Genomic DNA, 22,044 nt, shown 5'->3' on the forward strand with positions numbered 1-22,044 from the left:
CAGAAAAATTAAGTGTTACAAAAGTTAAGTGCCTTCGTGAATCTAGCCTTCAGCAAGCAGCCAAGTTTCAGTTCTCAGCTTTAGCTGTTTTTTCCGTACCTTTATTTTCAGAGAACACAGTCAGGTCTTATTCCTCCCTCAACAAGAGCTGAAGTATCTTCCATGCAAAAAATAATCAAATTTTGCTCTAATATTCTGAAATCTTGTTAAAAAACAAACATAAAAAATATTCAGCTTAGAGTGTCAGTATTTCAAAAAGCTATGAACACATGAAATCTGGAGATTATCACAGAAAGTTGATTTTCAACCACCTATAATTGGCTTGCTACTTCTTGCTGCTGGCAAATTCTATGAAATGTATTTTCAAAGCCCGTTTCTCACTCCCATCTTAAAAAATATATTCAGAGTCTCTCACACTTAATAATATTTTTCTGCAGACCAGTCAAAAGGCAGATATTAATTTAATTCAGAAGTATTTAAAACCTGCATTTGCTGAGGAGAGCTGTTCTTCAGATCAGGAGTTTCAACATTTTTTCTGTAACTAACATTTGTGGATAGATACAGCTTGGCTTTTTTTCTTTTTTTTTTTTTTCTTTTAAAATACATTGCAATTGGCTCTCTGCTAAACTCAGCAGAGAAATTTGCCTATTTCTAAACTTCAAAGTTTAGAAATAACTAGTCCTTATGTAAATCATATATTATAAATCAATCAGATCACACTGAATGACATAACTGGGGAAACTGCTACAGAGGAATCATTAATTATATCATGCTGTATCCCTGACTGACTAGGACATCTTCATTTTAGTATAAGCATACATGGAATGCAGCACATCAGAAAAGTGCCTTTCTGAGCTTTGATTGAGCCTAGTAGCTGCAGGACATGTTACATTACCGCATTTCGTAACATTTTCTGACAGCTTCAGCTGTATCTAAATGTACGTTTTTGCATACATGTTAAAAAAAAACAAAAAGCAAGATTCTTAAGGGCTTCATTACTGAACACTTGTTTTCTCCCTTCAAAAACTCTAGGAGGAATATTATTTCATCTAGAAGACAGATTTTGCAAAGGTGAACTTTCAAATATAAATAATTGAGGAGAGAACTTGTTTGGGTAAAAGCCATGAAATTGTACTCCCGTAACACCGCATTTGCAAAGACTGCTTTCTTATACATTTGACCTGGTTTTATAATCAAAAGCCTTGGCTTTCTCAGGTACACAAACCTAAATCTTTCTTCTGATGCAAAAAATCAGACAAACTGATTAAACAGCTGGTTACCTTTAGAAGGATCAAACACACTGACATGCAGTTTCTCTACTTGTATTTATATGAGATTTCTTACTGAAGTAGGTGGTATATGTTGTCTGGTAATAAAGTAGGGGTGTTCTTCCAAAGTAATATTGAATGTACCTAAACTCACAGCAGAAAGCCATACTTAGGTCCAGTTCCTGTCATTTATTGGCATATAATAAAATCTGTCAAATATGAGCAAAATAAATCAAAACCAAGTGCCATCCCAGAGACCACAACAGGGGACACAACTCCTTCCTACAGTTCCTGTGCACCCAAAGGAAATTATCCCATTTCGAATCACATGGAGCCACTCTTTAGCATGAAGACTTTGGGGGGATGCCAGGAGGAACCAGTTGATTTCTAGCCAGGTGGTCCAGGAATTAGATACTGTTTTAAAATGCCTCTGCACTAGAATAACCCATAGTCTGAGATGGAGAAGAGAATTGCATTTAATTTCTCACAAGCTTTACAAATGCATTAACAACCAGGATACTGGATAAAAAGTGGAAACTTCTACTTCTTTCCCATTTGGTGTTCAAGATGAGGTATCAAATACTTTGCTCACAAGAGGGTGAGGTATATTCCTGCAGTCCCATGTAAATGGTCCCTAACTGGAGAGAGTTTTGAAATGAATCCCTGTCTTTAGCACTCCCCACTTGGCACACTGATGTTGTGTGCTGCACAGGCATGATGCACTGTCTGAGAAACTGGGGCACTGACATCCTTAAGTCACTTTTTGGGTCTCTGTGTAGTCCATCTACAACTTAATGATGGAAAAATGAGCTAAGTTTCCCAAGCATAATTTTGTTCATGGCCTAATTATCTCAAGAGTTTCAAAGAGGACTAGGGCAATAATAATAAAATGCTCATGTATGTGGCCAGGTCATGTTTGATCTTGAATACATTGGCATGTCTCAACGAACTCCAAGAGAAATGCAAACTCCACTAAGAGTAGGAGTGTCCCCACATTCTTCCACCAAAAGGTTAATATATCTGTGGACAACTCCATTTCTAGCACTTCCTGTCCAAAAACCTCCGCAGTGTAATTCTAGTTTTTCTATCCAAAATTACATTTAAATCAAATGGGACATAATGATTTAGAAGTTCATTCTTGTGATTTCAGAAGAGAAGGAAAAGACATACCTTTAATTAAGAATTGCTGATTGTTGCATGTAACCTGCTAGAACTGAGGAAACTTTTCCTAAGCACAAAACCATGATTTCTGATCACCCATTGTAACAGTGACGTAACTGGGATCAGACTGTGATGTATCATCAACTACACTTTATAGAGTACACAGGATTACTGCAAGCCTTTGGGTCACCCATCCTAAGAGCTACAAGTCCTTTTTTCTTTCCTTTCATCTTTAATTAACTTCAGTATAGAGACTAAACTTCAGTCCAATCACTCACTACTTTTCATCATATATCTTTGAGGCTTTCTTCTCAACATGTTACAATTATTCCCTATTGATTTTTGTTGTTCTTTGTTTTTAATACTGGGGAAAGCAGGTAAAGCTTAGCTGGCAATGATGCTTTTTTTCCTTTTGCTCTTTCTTTTCTTCAAGTAAGATTTGTTCACTGTTGGATCCAAGTGATTAATTTTTCTCCTTGTCCATATTTTGACTGTTTTCATGAGCACTGTGTAACTGCTGATTTCATTTAATAATCTAGATATCAACCAAATTCTTTTCAGCAGGTTTCAGCTGAAAATATGTCTGTGTGTATCTAATTAGAACTACATCAAAATATTAATAAGATATTTGAATGATTTATTGAATTACTTATAATTGTTTCAGTCTGGCTCTTAGATACTAAGATCTCAGTTCACTGCTTTTATAGCACAATCTGATATAAAAATGGAAATACTGCATCAGCCATATTCAATTGGGAATTTATGTTGTAGAAGGTCAGTTTGAGAATACTTGCTTATATCAACCAAAAGTCTAGTCTAATACTAACCTCCTAAAGATAAAAATAGCTATCTTTTCAACAATTAATAGCATCCCAGATGACTGAAAGGTAGAAGACCTGGTTTGAGTACTACAGCTTTGTAGTAGTGTCTTTGACTTTGTGCTTGAATTATACCAAAATAAAAGTAAAACATGGCAGCCAGTTAAACAGCTGAAAGATTTTCACAATTCTGGGGTAGTGCATCTCGAAAATATGATGAGATAATACATGGTAAATTTAATTTTCATATTTTCAAATTTTTTTTCTAGAAAATATATAATTTATAGTTCAATATGCTCATGAAACTATTAGAAACAATTTTAGGGCAACATAGTTGAACCCTAGAAAAGCTTTATAATGTAAAAAAGAAATTACACATTTACTATCTGGTACAAACTGTGCAGCATTAAGCACTTACCCCAGTGCAACTCAGTTGAACCACCTTAATTTTTCTAAAAGACAAGGAACATCTAGCCATTTTTCTTCTCCAACTAGTATGTCTTTTTCCATTTTCGATGATTTTGAAATTGTGAGAAATATGGCAACTGGATTTCTTTCCAACACATATTAAAATTTGAGGCATTTTTCATACTTACTTGGTCATATCAGTATGCCTACAGTTGTGCTCTGGTATGTGTATAGTTCTGGAAGATGGACAAATATATCTACTCCATTTTACAGATGAAAAAAGAAACATAACAAGAAATTTTAAAAGGTATTTAGATGGCTAAAACCTTAAAAATTATGCACCAGAATTTTTCAACACTGTTTATAAGTATCACTCTCATCTGTGATTTGCCTAGATTATCGTAACATGTAATTCTGAAACTGGGAAAATAAGGACTGCAGGTCTCTAAGTGATTACATCGGGAGGTTGTACATCAAATAATAAATCATTGTTGGAGAAATGAATTGTGGAATTTCGTAATTTCCCCACCGAAGTCAAGGACAAAAAAACCACAAGGACAAAATGTTCAGATGTTTACTTGTGTGAGACCGAACGTCTATTTACAGAGGAAAAGAATAGCTTTTCCTATTTTTAGGAAAATAGGAAAATTACTTATCAGATTACATGAATACAGGAAAACCAAATTTAGAAAGTCACTTGAAAAGCTGCAGTCACAAGGATATTTTGTGTAAAGCCGTTCTTTTTAATCTCTTGAATCACTTCTGAGTGAAGTTTTAAAGCAAATTTTTTTATAATTTAAGTTTTTACAAAATGAAATGTTTGAATGCTCAGATGTAAATATTAAAATGTTCTTCTTAAATAACATGTTATCTGTCAGAAGCATAATCAATTTCAAACAAACTGTGGAAAAATGTCATTTAATTATAAATACGATTAAACGAAGAATTTCTTAGACTGAAAATAGTGCAAGCTAAGAAAATACTCCAGGATATGGGGGTTTACATCCCATGAGATATTATTTAGCTGAAAAATCAGCCCTACAAATTTTCTGGAAAAATATTTGTCTTTCTCATCTGTTGTTAGAGTAAGCCCACATTAAATAGAACTTGAGGTATGTATTCCATCTGTTATTTTCCCAGCATTTCAAGGGCAAAGTTAAGGTGAAAAATCTTTGAAATAATTTCTTCCTTTCACTCCCAGGAGATGAGAAGTTTTCTTTTACACAGAAATAAGGAAGGAATCTCACAGCTGTTAGGCTTTTCAAATCCCACTATCTCTTCTGGAACATAAACTTTCAGACACTGTCTTAATAAAAAGGAGTTCCTCTGCTTTCTTCCCAGAGAAGAAAACCCACTGCATCTCACTTCAAGGGAGTATGCTCATTTCTTCCAGCCTCATATAGAAACGTCTATGACCTCCACCTGATAAGAAGCCCTTGGTTTAAGAGGAAAGCATGTGCTAAATTTTCCAGGGCTGAAAATAGAATAAGACATGACTGTAAGCAGCAGGGTCAGAAACCCCCTGAAACTGGCTACTTCAAATAATTTGGGGAGCAGAAAGAAAATCCATAAAGTCCAGCACCTTAGAAGAGGTTCTTAGTATGATTTGCTCGACTAGACATAGATATCAAAATCTGACCTATGTTCCCTTACAAAGCAGATTCACTTCAACCTAAAAATAGGCGTCTAAAATAGGTGCTTATTACTCTCTCTTGTGGTGCTATAGTGATTACTCCATGTGCAAATATCTTCACGAGTATGTTTAAAGTTAAACAAGAAGAATCCACCATTTTTTCCAACTGGAAAAGCAGGAGGATGTTGCTGAGCAATGATGTGCAGTTGCCTTGTAGAATAGTCAGAAGAAGAGCCAAGTTAAAAGAAGCATTCAGAAAGTATGGTGAGGAAAAAATGCCAGACTAAGCTCTGCACAATCAAGCAAAAGTGGCTTTATGCTCACTAGGAGGAACAAAAATGTTGCAGAGAAGTAGGTTACATATTTCCCTGGTACAAATCAGAAATAGAAGGGGAGGTCCTTGATAATCTGGGAATCAAATCCCCCAATAAGCAGGAGGGTAAACTCTGAGAAAGGGTTGAGATAGAAAAAGAGAAGAACTGCCACAGCAGGAGATAATTATCAAATCGAGCAGTTCGACATGTTGTGCAGCAGTATCTGGATAAGAAAATGATGTGAAGAATGGTCAAAGTCAGTCCTACTTACAACACCCAAGAAGCTTGAAATGCAGGCTACATACCTGAGAGCAGTCTTGATGACTGCCTATCTGTGATTCACAGTGCAAAACAGAAAAGCACCTGAGAAGAAAATCAGTTTCTCTCAAATATAGAGTGAACAGCAAAACTTCTGATCACTCATAAGTACTCACAAGTACTCACAAATAAGTCTTGTTTGCTGTTCACTGACCTGTGGGTTGCTTTACTGACTTAAAAAGGGCATGAAGGTGAGAGTGGTGGAGAGGGCTGTGGGATGTCTTAGTTGTCTGGTGTCAGCAAGAACACACTAGTCTTGATGAGAAAGAAATAAATGCATACATAATATTGGCAGTCTTGGTCGATGATAAATTATGCAATAATTTGAGGTGACAAGTGACAACAGATTGACCCAACATGTTCCTGCTCCTTCCTGCTCTAAGAAACATGGATGGAGTCATGATGCAAAAGACACTTTAAAGTTTATAGTACGGTGATCACTATCTGAATTTGTTGACAATGGCAATCTCCTAGACACAGCAAGTAAGGACATGCAGATTTCTTACAGGTGCCTTCCTGCATGACTGATGAATTGTCTGGGCTGCATACTGGCAGTGACTAAAGGGTAGGGACTGCATGGCCTAGTACTAAAAGGAGCATATTCTACTAAAGAGAGAAATAAAATTGTAGAGATAGTGAAGCAGGCAACTCCAAGGTTGATAGCTTTGTCTACTTGATAAGCTTCATAATATTGCTAAATTGAACATTTTTCAAGTGAGTTCAAAGGGTAAAATCCCATAAGTAGCCCTGGGCTATTTGGAAAATAAAGCAAAGGAATCTCCATAGAAACAAAACATGATTTTTGAAGTTGCCCATATTCTTGGTCCTTCTCCATGAAATTCAAAAGGCCAAATAACAGAGTGCTGGGTTTTGAAATGAAACATTAAATCTGATTGTTAGCAATAAGCTAGACACATCTTGTCAGAGATAAGATGGGTACAAAAATACAGACATCACTTCAGCAAGGAATGCAAAGCCTGTTTTAAAGACTGACTATTTGCTGAAGACCTTCCAGCCCAGTAGAAAGCAAGATGTTGGTTATTTGGGACACAACAGAATATAATGCTTTGCTTATGCTCCTGCTTCATTTCATGATGTGAATGAAGCACAAGATGGAGCACAATAGCCAGGACAGTAAAAGAAAGTATCTGTGGATCATATGGAAGTACAGAGATCGAAAGTGAACATCTTAAACTATTTTCCTGACTTCTAAAGTGAAGAAGGGTGTCAGATCTTTAAGGTATCCCAACATGGATCTAGTCAGATACATGCTGGGTTCTAATAATAAACCACAGGCTCCTCAATACAATACACAGTAATTTATATTCAGGGTAGCACGGAAACAGAGGGATATTTATAAATAGCTCACCATCTATTTATAGGATCCATAAATGCCCACTGCATTATGTGGGCCCAAATCATGTGAGATCACCTTATAGCTCCATCTTAACATTTCCTCTTTTATGGTCTTTCGAATGCTCTTGTTAGATTTTCACAAAGCTACTTGTAAATATAAATACCATATATAAAATATTTAACAGATGCTCAAGTGCACCGTGGGATGATGACTATGGTCTGGAATGACCTGTTTATGGGATGTGCGCCCACATTTCTGCTGAGTATTGCACTTGAAGCTTTTGGAAATGCATAGTAGAAAGTAAATTTGTATCTTCATCCCATCATTTAAGCATTATTTAGTTCTCTTTTCTTTTATTTTCTTTTAAATCCCTTCCTGATAACTCCTTCCCTGTAGACACAGAATGTAACAACAGAGGGATCCTCACTAGTGTCTGCATGTTCTACTTCCAAGTCACTATAAGAGAAAAATAGGAAGGTGATTAAATGGAGAATAGTTAGGGGAATTAATGTTTCTACAGTAAGAACAGGGATTATTCTCAGTGTTTTGCCTCTGAGTTGTGTGCTAAAGAAAAACGTGGTCCAAAGTACTAGCACTGGATGAGTATATGATATGAAGTCAAGTATATAATTTCCCTGAGAATGTTTTATTGGATTGTATTAAAACAAACTAGTCTTGTGTAAAAGATCCAACTTTCTTCCTCCTTCACACTCATGTCCACATAATCATACAAAAACTAAAATCATGTACATATATAGTAAAACAAGATGCATTGTCTTGTTTCCTGATAGTTAACAGACAGGTGAACTGCAGCAACAAATTGCCTCTATTATATCTAGTATGATAAAAATATAGTTTAGGTACTCTAATTTTTGGAAAATATTCTAATGGAAAGTAAGAACAGGTAAGCAGTGGTTTGAAATACGCAAGTACCCAATGAAAGAAAATTTGTTGAGTTTAAACTGGTTATTTGTTCACACTCGCAGAACAGGAAGCAGATCAAAATCTACATTACAAAAATGTATCTGACAATTAGATTTGCTTTTTCCTTCTATGTAGAGATAGACTAAATGTGACATTTACTATTAAATCTTCATTTAATCTACCATTAATTTTAGGCTGATGTACAAAACAGTGGGGTCTGCAAGCATATGAAAACATTCCTTTTGATATTTTATTCCTCATAAATTCTCAGCAGGTAAGATGTTTACATTTTTTTTCTTTATCCAAATCTGAGCAAGAAAATGCAGTCTGTGTTGAACTGACTAGAACCTAAAAGGCAGCAGATCTATAAACGTGAAAATTAAAAGAAGATATTAAACTGGGAAAAAATACAGCCTAAGATAATTTTCTTTTGCTCAGACATTTAGCCACAGTAATTTAAAACCCAACAATTTCAATTATCACTACAAGCTACTGTAATTGTCTTGATTTACAGTTCTCACTTTCTCAAGTGTAGAAATCACTCATTTATGTGTTATGGTTTAGATCTGTCAACAGCCCTTGAAAGCACTGATCCTATATCCTCCTCAGTGGGATGGAAGTGCTCTGCAGTATGCACTGAAGCTCCTGTCCCAGATGCACACTTCCCGGCCATCGGCGAAGATCAAGTGCATCATCTTTTCTTATCACTTTAATATCTGATACATCCTCAGCTTGAAGATTTTCTATTAAATGGATTTGGAGGGCACAGGAAGGAGTAACCGCTTCCTCCATCCACTGCATCAGCCTGAAACTGCAGTGATTCCAGGTACTGTGGCCACATTGTGACTGTGTGTCAGGATGCGATATCTGTGCATAAAACCACCCTGTGTGCTGTGGTCTTTATTTAGGTGGAATCTGAATCCGTGTTGCTTTCATAGATCTTCTTGTGATACAATCAATGGCCACAACGGCACCTACCCCACTGAGCCTATGTACTCCACGGGGCTGATGCAGCCACTGCAGCTATGCTCTTCATGAAGGACTCCTGAAATCTCAGGTCAGAGACACAGTGCATATGGCGAAGGCTGGTAACTGTGACCACCCTTGTCCCTGCTGGTGTCACTCTTCCCAACACACTTTCACAGACTTTCCATAATAGGTTAGAACAGACTTAATCGTGCTGTGGACTTAACTGGTCCTGAATACACCTGCAGCCAGACCAGGGCAAGGATTTTTGTAGTTCTCCCCCAGCATGCCAAGTTCTCTTTTAACAAAATGAAGGATGTTCTATAGCTTGCTAAATAAGACGTCAGTCCTTGGTAGATGGCAAAACTCCCATTCATGTTGAATCTGAAAGGACCACAGAGATTGGACTGAATGACAATTTGACCCATGTTTCTAAGTGGCAAATGACTGAATTTATTGCCAGCTAAGTCAGAAAATCCAGTAAAAGTAAAATACAGTGCGGTATAATGGCTACCTGGCAGTAAATTTGTATTTAAGCTATTTCATTGCCATTTGTCTTTATCTGATTAAGCCACCTGATTTATAAAACATGCTGGAATGCAATTTATATACAGCAATATAATCCACCTAGTGGTCTGGTTTCCAGAACCACAAGGATAAACATGCTCAAACTGTAAAGGCACTCTCAATGCCAGATATTCATTTATAATACCTGCTGAAAGATGTCTCATCATTACCATCTCTGGTATGGATGAACTGTCAGCTACACTACCACAATCTCTTTCCAAATCTTTTCAATGTAAGGAAAGTCTCAGTCATTTCCAAAACACAAAGGTATTTCACAAGTTGGGAGATATTTCCTCATCAGGGCAGTAATGTCATTCACCTTCAGTGATGAAGAAAACAGGGATATAACTGTGAAGTTAGCACTACTGTAAACTTTGACAGAGAAGCCAAATTTTCCAGTGGATATGAGAAATGCCACAAACTTGGTAGAGTCCTTTGTATCTAAAGGTGGATATTGGAACAGATTCTGAACCTAACAGCTTTGGACCAGGTACCGCAAACCATCATGAAAAAGTACCATTTCACTGTCCCTGTCCATTCAGCAAAGAGTACATTGTTTCCAGCAACCTCTCTAGAAATATGTGTCCTAAGTAGAATACCAGTTCTTAAAGTCTTATAAGGCTGCTGAAACAATTCTAATGAAAAATCAGAGGGTAGAGAATACCTGGTTTTCTTTCATAAAGAGCAGTGGAGTGAGTAGAATAGATGCTGCACCAAAAACTACCAAGGTTCAAGTTTTTATTTACATGGGCAAGTGCAGTGAGGTTCAAAGCTGTGTAAGGTCTCTTGCACATCCCATCCACTGCCTGGATTTAAAGGATTGCTTCTAGAGCAACAGAAAGTAAATTTGCTTATGCTTACTTGATTTTCAGAATCTTCAGAATTAAAGCTAACAGTAACTGGATTCTTCAGCACGAATATCTCTGGCACAAGAAGAAAACTGGGATCACCTGCTGATTCCCCATGTCAGTAAAATGCCATTTGATGGATGGTCTCAAAAGTAATTATTGAGGTCAGTTTCAACTGGGTACATCCACTTTGATCCTCTCTCATCAAAAGACAGTTTTGCAATTCATGGAAAAAAATCATAGCATAAAAGTAGTTCTTTTTTGCTGTCATTGCTTATTTTACATCTAATTTTGCCACCTCCACTCTGCACCTCGATCTACAGCCCCACAAACCTACACCATGAACAGCCCACAGACAAATAATCAGATAAAATAAGCCAAGATTTGTCAAAAGTTTTGTTTGATGGACACTGTTCTATCATCTTGATGAACCTTAAATAAGTGAAATTTAAAAAGAAACAGGCTAAAGGAAAAGAGACGTTAACTTCAACAGTTTTTAGGCCTTATAAAACAATAGTTCTAATGTGAAGTTTTTCATGCTAGCAAACCTTCCAGAATAAAGAGCATAGGTAAGGAATGGTTGCTATCAGTTGAAAAGCTAAACTTTCTGACTTAGTCTAGCAAGTGTAAAATTGGTTTCTAGTTGCAACCTGTCATAGAATCATTTAGGTTGGAAAAGACCTTTGAGATCATCGAGTCCAACTGTAAACCTAACACTGACAAATCCACCACTAAACTGTGTCCCCAAGTGCCACATCTACACGCCTTTTAAATCCCTCCAGAGATGGTGACTCAACCACTTCTCTGGGCAGCCAGTTCCAGTGCTTGACAACCCTTTTGGTGAAATTTTTTTTCCTAATATCCAGTCTAAACCTCCCCTGGTGCAACTTGAGGCCATTTCCTCTCGTCTTATTGCTTGTTACTTGGGGGAAGTGACCCACACCCACCTTGCTACAATCTCCTTTCAGGTAGTTGTAGAGAGTGATAAGGTCTCCCCTTAGTCCATAGGAAAACTCTCCCTCATTGCAACCATTTGGTTTTTGCAGTATCTCTCCCCGTCTTGCTGAGTGTCTCTTAGCTCTCTGTTCCCCCAGTGCCAGAAGCCTTTTGACCTGAGCATGCTCAGATTCTTTTGTGCAACCAGAGCAGCCAGAAAGGAGGAACACAACATAGAACACTCAGGAAAAAGTCAAAAGCAAAAAACACTGTCATCTGCCACAGAACTTTGAATGTGCTTATCATGGAGCCTTGTCCTTAGGACACAAAAATATCCTGCAAATGTTCAGTACTTGAAGCACCTTTCAGAAGTGGGATGGTCTGAACAGTGATTATGTTGGGCCATGCCCCAGAACACTTTGTTCACTGTGGATATGGTCCTGTGGTTCACAGCCGGTGAATGTTCCTACCATCTTGATAGATGTGGGGTTAATCTCACTTAAGTGTATAAATCTACAATTTAGGCATCAATATCTGATGTAGTTATTTGGAACTCTTTTAGAGATAATGGAAAGAAACAAACACAGGGCTTAGTCAATCTTAGATTTAAGCAGGTACATGTGTCTCAGACTTTAGTTAGAACAATCAGGCTATTATTGTAAACCACACAAATGAAAAAGTGTGGAGTCATTTTAATGTTGACACCAAACATTATACATGTTTGCCTTCACTTTTGCTGTCTTGGTCAGTGGGTTGTTGACTATCCTCCAACCTCAGAAACATATTTCACCCAGACTTTGTTCCTTTTCTCTTTGTGTAGGAGAACATCTGGCTTTCAAGGAGAATAGAAAATGGAGCTGTGAGGGTGGCCGATTTTTTTCTTCATATAGAAAGGTCAGTTTTTAGAAACAAGATTAGGATATGTCAGGTGGCCCAGACCTGCCCTTTGCTATATGCTGAAACACCAGAGTTGATCCTGCTGTTCTGTCCACTGGCTACAGCTGAATATATAAAAGCCAAAGACAGTTTTGGCAAATAACACTGGAATAACAAAATATGAAATAATGCTGCAGAAATATTTCCCTGTACAAAATGACTCCTGGACGTGGGTTCCTACTATAATCAGCCCTTTACAACGCATGTTCCCATTTCCCCTTCTACCCACCATGCTTCTAACCGGCTGTGTGAACACACTTAAAAAATGGTGAGATCAGTGATATTGCTGCTGCTAGAGATTAGATGAAAAGAACTGCTGGACACCTATTATGATGAAGAAAAGTTAAATAATAAAAAAAAAGACTTGACAAAGAGAAACGCATTGAGCCAAGACTGAAATCTTGAAGCACAGAAAGCAGTCTCTCTCTCTTCCTCTCTCTCTCTCTCAAACCCTACAATTATCAAGGGCACTGAAAGACAACCTGAACCAGAAATAATTTCACTATGGCTGGATTTCTTCATTCAGAGAAAAAGCATTAACAAAACCCCTTATGTATTATGTCTCCAATTTAGATGTATATATTCCCTCTGTAGTAGTTGAAAATAGATGTGAAAATTTTAGCACTATTACTTATGAACAAAGGTGCACAAGAGAGAAAAGAAATTTCTTTAATCTGCTCTTTTTTAACATAATGATTCTGCTATATTATCATTTAATGGCTAAGCATATGATATTGAGCTAGCAAGCAAACCCTTATGCACTGCATTTTATTTGTGTATTTTTTGAATGTCTGATTACTAAGCGGCAACTAGAGATGGTTATTACAGGAAGCTATTACGTTACTTACTCATCTAATACGCTGACTTTTTATGTCTCTCTCTTAGGAAAGGTTTTAAAATGAGAATAACATTTGCAGGAGAAAAGTCCACACCATGGACTAAATAACAGTTGGCTGTCTCACTAAGAGGACAGTACATCGTCTTTCAGAAGGCTGTGTTTGTTTCATGCATTACATTGGTTATCTTTTATTATCTGTTACTATCTATTATTGATTATCTGTGAATTATGTGGTTTTATTTTTCTTTTATTTAAAAATAATGTAAAAATACAGTATATAAGACAAAAAAGAGGTCGTGGAGATGAAGCTTTCATAAATATGGTGGGATACAATGAGGATCAGATTAAACTCTGTAGATTGGTTTTACTTATTACTCCGATCCAAAACAAAAAAGTTATTTTTACTCCCCTTTTTTGATTAATTGGAATCTAAATCTCTCATCAAGTTTTTATGAAACTTGAGTTTCATTGAGTTGTGATTTTCCACTCAATACAATTATTGTTTATTTAAGATTCTTGTCCTGAGCAAGAATGTTTGCACTGCACTATGTATTATACAAGCGCAGAAGTAGATGCTTCCATGTTCTAAACCAACAAATATAATCCAACATTTAAAATGTGAATTCTGCTCATTTTTGCATACTATTTTCCAGACAATAACATTATAATGAAACCCAGTTATATTTTCTTAATTGTTGAGCCTTTAAATTTGACAAAATGTGGTGCCTGGTCCACGAGACAAATTAAACCTGAATTAATGATAACTGTTTATTAGTCACAAACTTGACAAATAGATCTGATTCAGAATCAAGAGACTGAAGGATACAAGAGGGAAAAAATGTAATTTTGATTGTTCAGTGAATGTTTGTGTTATTTTATACATGCTTGAGGTTTCCTAATATATTTCTATAGCAAAGCCCTTGCTGTTGTATCTTAAGTCCTACTAAAGCACTTATTAACTTCTTGTAGGTCCCAATTAAGTTACTTGATTTAGTATTAACAGTAACTTTAGAATCTACTTCTAGAAATAGTGAAAAAAAAATTTAAACCCCTCAAGAAGAGCAGAAAAAACATTCAAACATTGATTTGTTTGAAAGAAATTTAGAGAAATTTTAATCTGAAAATCTTCAGAGGTTTCAAGATATGTTTCCTATACTCAGAATTATTTGAGATCACAGACTATTCTGAAAGGAAGAATAAAAACATTTGCTTGCTTGCTTTTTGTGGGAAAATGACAGCATGTGAAGTATAATAAATGAAAATTTTCTTGAGTGCTTATTCCCATTCCCTACTCACTTATGAGCACCAAAGAAAAGTGAAGATGGAGCTGCAGACATCAAAATCGAGTGCAGGCTATTCTGGGAACCATTTACAGTGTAAGTAAATGTAATTAAATAATGACTTCATTTCATCAGGATCCCATGATAAGAATCAATAGTCAGGCCACTGATCTTGCATTAATTTGCCCTTACATCGTCACTAAATCTTGTCACAGTCACACTTTCGTGACACCCTGAATTAACCTTGACTATAACCTTGGCTTTAAAATAGAAGCTTTTTTTTTTTTTTCTTCTTTCCCTCCTCAAAGGCTCCAATGGCTGCTTTCTGGGATTAATCATATTCAGCAGAATTCACATATACAAGACATGATCTTCAATTCTAAAAGGTGTAACAGGTGTAACAATCCTTGCCCAAAAATGTCTTCCACAGCCTAATGAAAACTGTTACCTGTTTATCTTATCTGAACCTTTGCTGAAAAACAATTTCCTTTTTCTTTAAGCCTTGCATATTCCTTGGAAGTAAATGCTGCACTTTGATCTTAGTCATAAATCCAAAAATGTGTTAGAAAAAACAACACATACAAAGAAAACAAGATACAAAGGAAACAAACAGAACATGACTAAAATGTTGCAATATGATTTGTAAGCTTTTGGGTCTACTGTTGACGTGTATCTTTTTTTTTTTTTTATGTGCGAAGAACCTTCTGATCTTCTGCAAGTCAGTGATCAGCACCTGCAATACATTTTCATTTTGCCTGGACTGTATTTGCTGGCTGAGACTTTGTGCTCCTGCAAATACAAAAGATTTCCGGCTCCTTACATCTCTTTACAGATTTACTAAAAAATGAATTGCTTCAGAAAATTTTGTGGATACTATTTTACAGCTTTAAAACTGTATGAACGCAAACATAAAGCAGTTCCCTGTCCAGACTGCTAGACTGGGATTTATGGAGAGACAGAATTTTCACTTCAGGGTTTGTTAAGAAATGGGAAGCTGCAATGAATCTTCACTGTTCTGGAAATATGAAACGTGCTCTTTCAATCCTGTCTAAAGATTTCATATTATGTAATTTCTTCTCTGGTGATACTTCATTAAGTTGCACAAAAAACTCATTATCCTCCCTCTCTGAAAAAGTCAATACAATAACTGGATCTTTTTATTAAAAGAATAATTTTCTTTGCTTTCTTAGAGCTTAGAAGCACCCTGGCCTTTGGAGCTCAGTGTGCCTTTGCCTTCTTCTCGGTCTGAGACCCATGGAGGGCCTCATCCTACGTAATACAGCCCACCTTGATCCTGGTGCCAGACCTGGCCAGGTTGCTTTCGGCAAGATACTGGATTATTCTCTGCCTTTGACCAGGAAATGGGATAGCCAGCTGCTTACCTAAAAGATGTCTTAATTTTCAGAGTCAGCATCAGTCCCTGAAGCTCAGCATTCAGGTTGCAAAGATGGCACCAACAGAACAGAGAGAAAGGGAGATCGAAGAGTGTGGTATCATTTGCTGTTTTACATTCCTGTACCTATGTGTTGTGAAACATGGAAGCTGAAAATGTGCTGATGTAATTTTTCACATCATAATATCCACAGCAAGGCACTCCGTTATGAGAAATGAAAGGAGGTTTAGTACCTAGTATGTTTAGGCTTTCTTCATGAGTTTTTTTCATCACAGTTTTATCTTGTAATAGACTGTGCTACTGTTTCAGGTAGTTTAGGAGTATAAATACCAATATAAATAAATGAAAGAACATCACTTATTAAGAAACTCTAGAACTTGGTGATATTCAGATATTGGTAGTGATGACCACTCCAGGGTGCACTCCTGTGTTGACATCCAACGCCCACAGTATCATACACAAGCCAATGTCATACTAACTGTAAAACTCCAGTCTATTTTGCAGCATTTCCCAATACTCATTATTAATTTAATTTTCTAAATTTAAACTTGCAAAACTAAGAAAACAGGAACTCAGCTGGCCAGGATCTACTGAATACTCCAGATGACACAGAGTTCTAAGGGCATATAAATAAGTTTTTGAATGGCTATGTTTCATCCAGCATAATTTACATTTTTAATACAATCTTCTAATCAGTAGTACTATATTCCTTGTTAAACATTTGTTTTGCTTTCCTGTATTCAAGGACACTCAAACACAAGAGGAGGAAACAGCTCAACAAGAAACTGGTACAAAATACACAACATTGTGAGAGACTGAAATGTCAAATGACTGTCTCAAAGCTTGCTTGTGTCTGTGCAAACCTCAAGGACAAGCTTTGGCCTTTGGATTAGTCTAAGGAATGTCACCCAAGGAAGCAGGAGTGTATCAAAGGATGCAACCCCCACTCCCTTGCAGTTGCATTGTCAGACTCCTTAGATAAGCCTCAAAGGGGGAGACATGGACTGAGCAAAACCAAATGTTTATCACTGTCTCCATCGTGTAGCCATTTGTGGCTCTATTGTGTACACCAGACACCATGAATGCATTGCTAATGAACTGATAAGAGGTGAGCATTTCTGCCCCAGAAGCTGGATGACTGCTCAAAGAGTATGAAGTCAGAACCAGAGGAAAAGCTAAAGGTGGGTAGATATGCTAATCAGCTGATATGATGAATTTAAAAGGCAACAGAAAACTTTGCTGTGTGTGCACCCACCACCGAAGAACTGAAGACTGAGGACCAACGGGACGCCACTGGATCCATGGTGGTGACTATTCTTGCAACTCTATTCTGGATGCTTGCTGTATTTCTGTCTTTTCCTTCCATTCTGTCCTATCGCTACCCCTCTTCACTTTTAATAATAAAAACTTGTTTTGGGTATATGGCATTTGACCTTGTTTGTGTCTTAATCTCGCTCTTGTGATCATATCGAACGGTCCCCTGACATTGGATAGGGACAAACATTCTTCTTCTAAATGTGTTTTTAGAAAAGTCACTGCCATACAGATCTGCACTTATTTCTGTCTTAATCTTCATGGATATGGTTTAATGCCTGGTTTTGTATGACCAAAGAAAAGATTTATCCTTGTTACTTAACTGGACAATGCTTCTATAAAATTCAGTTTTAGAGTTTAATAAAAGCATGATAGTGAGTAGTAAAGCTTAATCTACTCTACAGTATTATTTAACATCCACATAAAAAAATGAGAGAGCTGTTGGGAGAGTTTGAGCTGACAAGTCAACATTACATGTGCTTTGTCCATTTTCTTATTGCCAAACATTCAAACATAAAAGGACCATTTTCAAGCACTCTTAGTACTTAGCTGACATTAGATTCTTGTATTAGCCCAGAGAGGGCAACTAAACAAAACAAAACTAAATAACATTGACATAATGTTGATAAGCTAGTGCCTGTCATTTCATCTTCACAGCAGTCAGGGTATCCAGTAGTACTAAGGAGAACCAAGCAAGAACAAAATAGATTTATTGCCACTAATGAGGGACCACAAGAGTGTTTCAAAAGGTGCATCATACCCCATTTTCTTTTTGGTTTTGACATTATTGTATGGTAGAGAAGATATAGACAGGGGGGTCTACTTGTACACAGGGTGAGCTAAGAGTTAAAGAAAAAAAAAATTCCCTGTTCCATACTGGCAGACTAACTACATTTTTTTCCTGGAAGCTAATGAGACAAAGCTAATATCTGCTTGTCCTTCATCCCATAATACACTTATTACAAAACCACTATTCAAATTACAGTCACATCTTATTAGACAACAGATGGTCTTATCTAAATTGGTTGGTTAATTCAGGTTCATGATTTCTTATTAATAAAGTCACAACAATGAATCAAGCCTTCCTAGAACTCTTCATGAAGCCAGCCATGTCTTGCAGCTAATGACTGCTATTCAGCAAGAAGCAACAAACTTACAGAAAGGCCATTAGTATAAAATGTGTTACTGCAGTTCTTTATGAAACTTTGTTATTGTCTCCTGTAAGTGCATTTCTTCTACCACTGATAGGTGCCAGAGTCTATTTTTTCATTGTGATGTATACACTAACTCTGTGAAAAGTAAATGAAGATAATCATAATAGAAAAATCTGTGAAACTGACATGACATTTAACTTCAATTTTATAGAAAAGATTTATTCTCCCAAATGAGATTTCATGTCAAACAAGCTTTTCTAAACATATAATAATTATTCTGCTATAAACTTTCAGCTAATAAAATATTTTTAAAAAGACAGACAGTAGAAATCTGACTACAAGAACTTTCTGATTATCATATATGGAAATACAAATTCTATCTTTGTTACATGCTTTTATTTTTCATCTAAGCATTTATGTGGCGCACTATAGCTTCTGCCTCAGAAACTCTAAATTAAAATTCGCACTGTTATCTCCATTGTCCTAATTCTGCAGATACAAAACTGAAGTGCTCACTGAAGACAATACAGTGTAAGTCTGCCCTTTTTCAGGAAGCGTTATGGGAGGGCTTAATTTCCAGCAACTGAAAAGCTCTCCTTCCTGCAATGCCTTTTCATGCATGGCCTGAAGATCAGGTTCACTGAAATAAATGTACCTCTCTCTTCACAGGGCTTACATACCTCTGGGTTGCCTTATGAGAGCTAGAGCTCTCCTGCAAGCCAACATGCAGTTACAATGCCTGGAAGCTATTTAATGAGAGGTTTCCCTCTGAAGAAAATGCAGTGGCTGTATAAGCAGGCTAACCCGTGACAACAGCAGATTTTAAAAAGCTGCAAGCCCACCGACAGAAAACCTAGGGCATGCCAGACATTGAAATGACCCAAATGCACAGCTGGCTCACTTTGTACACTGCTGCCAGTGTCTGATTTGCTCTGGGTTTATGACATGAACTTGATGGCCACGCTCAAACAAGAAGATTAGCTATAAGGCTGGAATTTTCACACCTGAAGTGAAAAATGAGGCTAGTTCTTAATACGAGTCAATACTTTATTTGTGATTAGGGAGATTGCTGCAACTGAACCAGCTGTGCTCAGAGAAGTCTGTCCTGATTGAGGTCTCCCTGTGGCAGAATGATCAGACAGTCTACTTTGGTGGCAAAGGACCACTGTTTTGAGTGAGCCCTTTTTCTAGGATTGGCACAAACTATAGCCAAAAGCTTGAGGTTGACCATAGAAGTTAATGCCAAGAGTGGCAATGCAACAGAAGTCTCTATTGGGTCTGAAAGCTAAAAGAGATATGACTGATATCACACCTTCAACATCAAATATTTCTTGATTCAGAGTTAACTAACCTGAAAACAGTTGCAAAAATAATTGAGAAATCCTAAGAGAAGAATTAGAAAAACACCTAACAGTTGACCCACCCAGCCCTTTTATGGCTTAAAAATATTAGATTCCCAAGTGACAATACCTTCCAAGCCATTAAACTAACAGCTATACTATACACACTAATGCTAACATCTCATAACCATCCCATGTAGAACAGAAACAGTTGTAACAAAAGAGGACACAGGTTTTGAAAGATAACCACAGCACTGCTGGTAGTATTTGCATGCTACAGGTATAACATGAAGTCCTCATACTCACAGAAGATGAAAACCACCAGAAGCAACAAACAGCTCCTAGGAATGAAATTCTGACCCATGTGAATTTAATAGGAAAGCAACACTTGTCTTCAAGGGCCAGACTGCCACCTCCATTTGTAAATTCACCTACCCTGTTAAAAAAGAGCTCTGAAGGTAAATAACTAAAGCAGAAGTCCCTCCTAAGTCAAAGAGGAATAGATCCTCAGTACTGGACACAGCAGTCCTGTCATTTCTTAAAGTCACAAAGATGCCTTTTCTCATACACGTTCTAACCACCTACCCACTCCTTCCCCTTTTTTTTGTGTGATGATTGCTGGTTTTCATTGATATAATGATTTACTTGCATTAGATTTCTGAGGCAAAGACATGTGCGGGAAAGGAAAAGGAATTTTTGATCCCACATGGTACAATTTTTCATTTATATTATACAATGCATATGACACCTCATAAAGAAGATAAAAAGGCATATCTCTGTTGAAGTGGCATACACTTATAGTTCAAAGACGAGAAAAAGGATTTGCAAATTTTGAACTTATCTGGAGAGTGCTACTGTATATATTTAGTTCACCTCATTTAACAGGCCCAATTTCTTTGAATTCTCTGGCATGATAACAGTTTCCCTCTAGTGTTATTTAATTTAAAGTTGATTTTCTTTATACTTGATGCCAAGTTTTGTGCTTTTTTGATTATTATTTGTAAATGATGAGCACAAGATGGGCATTAAGAGAAACAGATGATATATTACCAGCTATCCATAAAATTACAAGTCCTAATTTATGTGAAAAATTCAGCTAGGTATATGGGCCAAGGTTTCAGAAAAAAAACAACAACTAAGAGCCTGTAACAAAGTTGAGCCTTTGCGTAATTTCAAAACAACCAGGCATCTAACAAATCCTATTAACTTGCATGGAACAGATTGTCTGCTCAGCCCTTCTGAAAACTAGGTGATTAAACTTAAGAATCTAAATATGGGGTTAAGACCTTATCATTAGGCTCCCATAACAAAACAAAGAAGCAAAGAAACTAGAGAAAAACCCCACATTTTCCAGTAAACCATATTATCCATCGAAAAAGAAATTTAATGTTTTATAGAATTTCAAAATAAGACTATTATTTAAAGGTGCAAGAAAATCACAAGAACAACACAAACTCCTTTAGACAACTGAGAAAACATTCAATAGAAGTATCACACAAAGTTAGAGAAAGAGGAAGACCACTTCAGCCTAAATACTTATCTGCTGCTTTATCCTGTAAGTGTACAACGTCTGGTGCAATAGGCAAATGCAATCCTAACAGAGTCAACTGCCTTGAAAGCTTTTATGTTTTTAGAGTGCAATGAACTGTAATATAATAGAGGCTACTGTAACGCACAGAGGCAAAGTGTTTTTGAGAGTGATATAACTATTTGTGATGCCACAAATTTCATAAAAGTTCCCTGGAAAAGGAGAGAAATAAAGCAGTAGAGGAAGTGATTGCATATATAGGAGGTAAGTGATCAATGACAATAGTATGGGAATGCAACAAGAAATAAAAAAATACCTTGCAGAGAAGTGAAACTGTTATACAGTTGTAGGGATGAGTAGTTTGGCTGCAGTGTGTGCAGACTTAGACAGCTGTTTTCGTCTAGAACCTCTTCCATCTACCTTTGTCCAAATTAAAGAACTCAACCACTCCTGCCCATCCCAGTCCCTGAAGCCAAAAGGATCTCCTGTGAAAAGTGTTCTTGGAGTCCAGTAGCAGAACCTGGATTTCTGAATGCTCTTTTGACAACTCTTTCCTTGCTGTTTTCACACATCTCTTACACACATAAGGAGGTTTTGGGGTGGGGGATGGGAAAGTTAGTGCTCATTATGTTTTAAGGTAACAGTAGGTCCATTAGGCAACAGGAAATGGACTAAGGAACAATTAAACATATAGAACTTGCCTTGAACTACAAGCATTTTTAGAATTATTTTCAAACAGCTCA

At 36.8% G+C, this 22,044-nt stretch overlaps 1 protein-coding gene and 1 non-coding gene across 2 annotated transcripts in view; one reads left to right on the top strand and one right to left on the bottom strand.

Annotated features, from left to right (window-relative positions):
* The window catches only part of GPC6 (glypican 6), a 797,652-nt gene that overhangs the window by 218,029 nt on the left and 557,579 nt on the right, over positions 1-22,044 (bottom strand). The window lies entirely within an intron of this gene.
* Positions 8,859-9,043, top strand: LOC141920359 (U2 spliceosomal RNA). Its single transcript, XR_012622303.1, has one exon. It is a non-coding gene; the product is annotated as a U2 spliceosomal RNA (small nuclear RNA).

The sequence above is a fragment of the Strix aluco genome, chromosome 2 (assembly GCF_031877795.1).
Source record: "Strix aluco isolate bStrAlu1 chromosome 2, bStrAlu1.hap1, whole genome shotgun sequence".
NCBI classification, from domain to species: domain Eukaryota; kingdom Metazoa; phylum Chordata; class Aves; order Strigiformes; family Strigidae; genus Strix; species Strix aluco.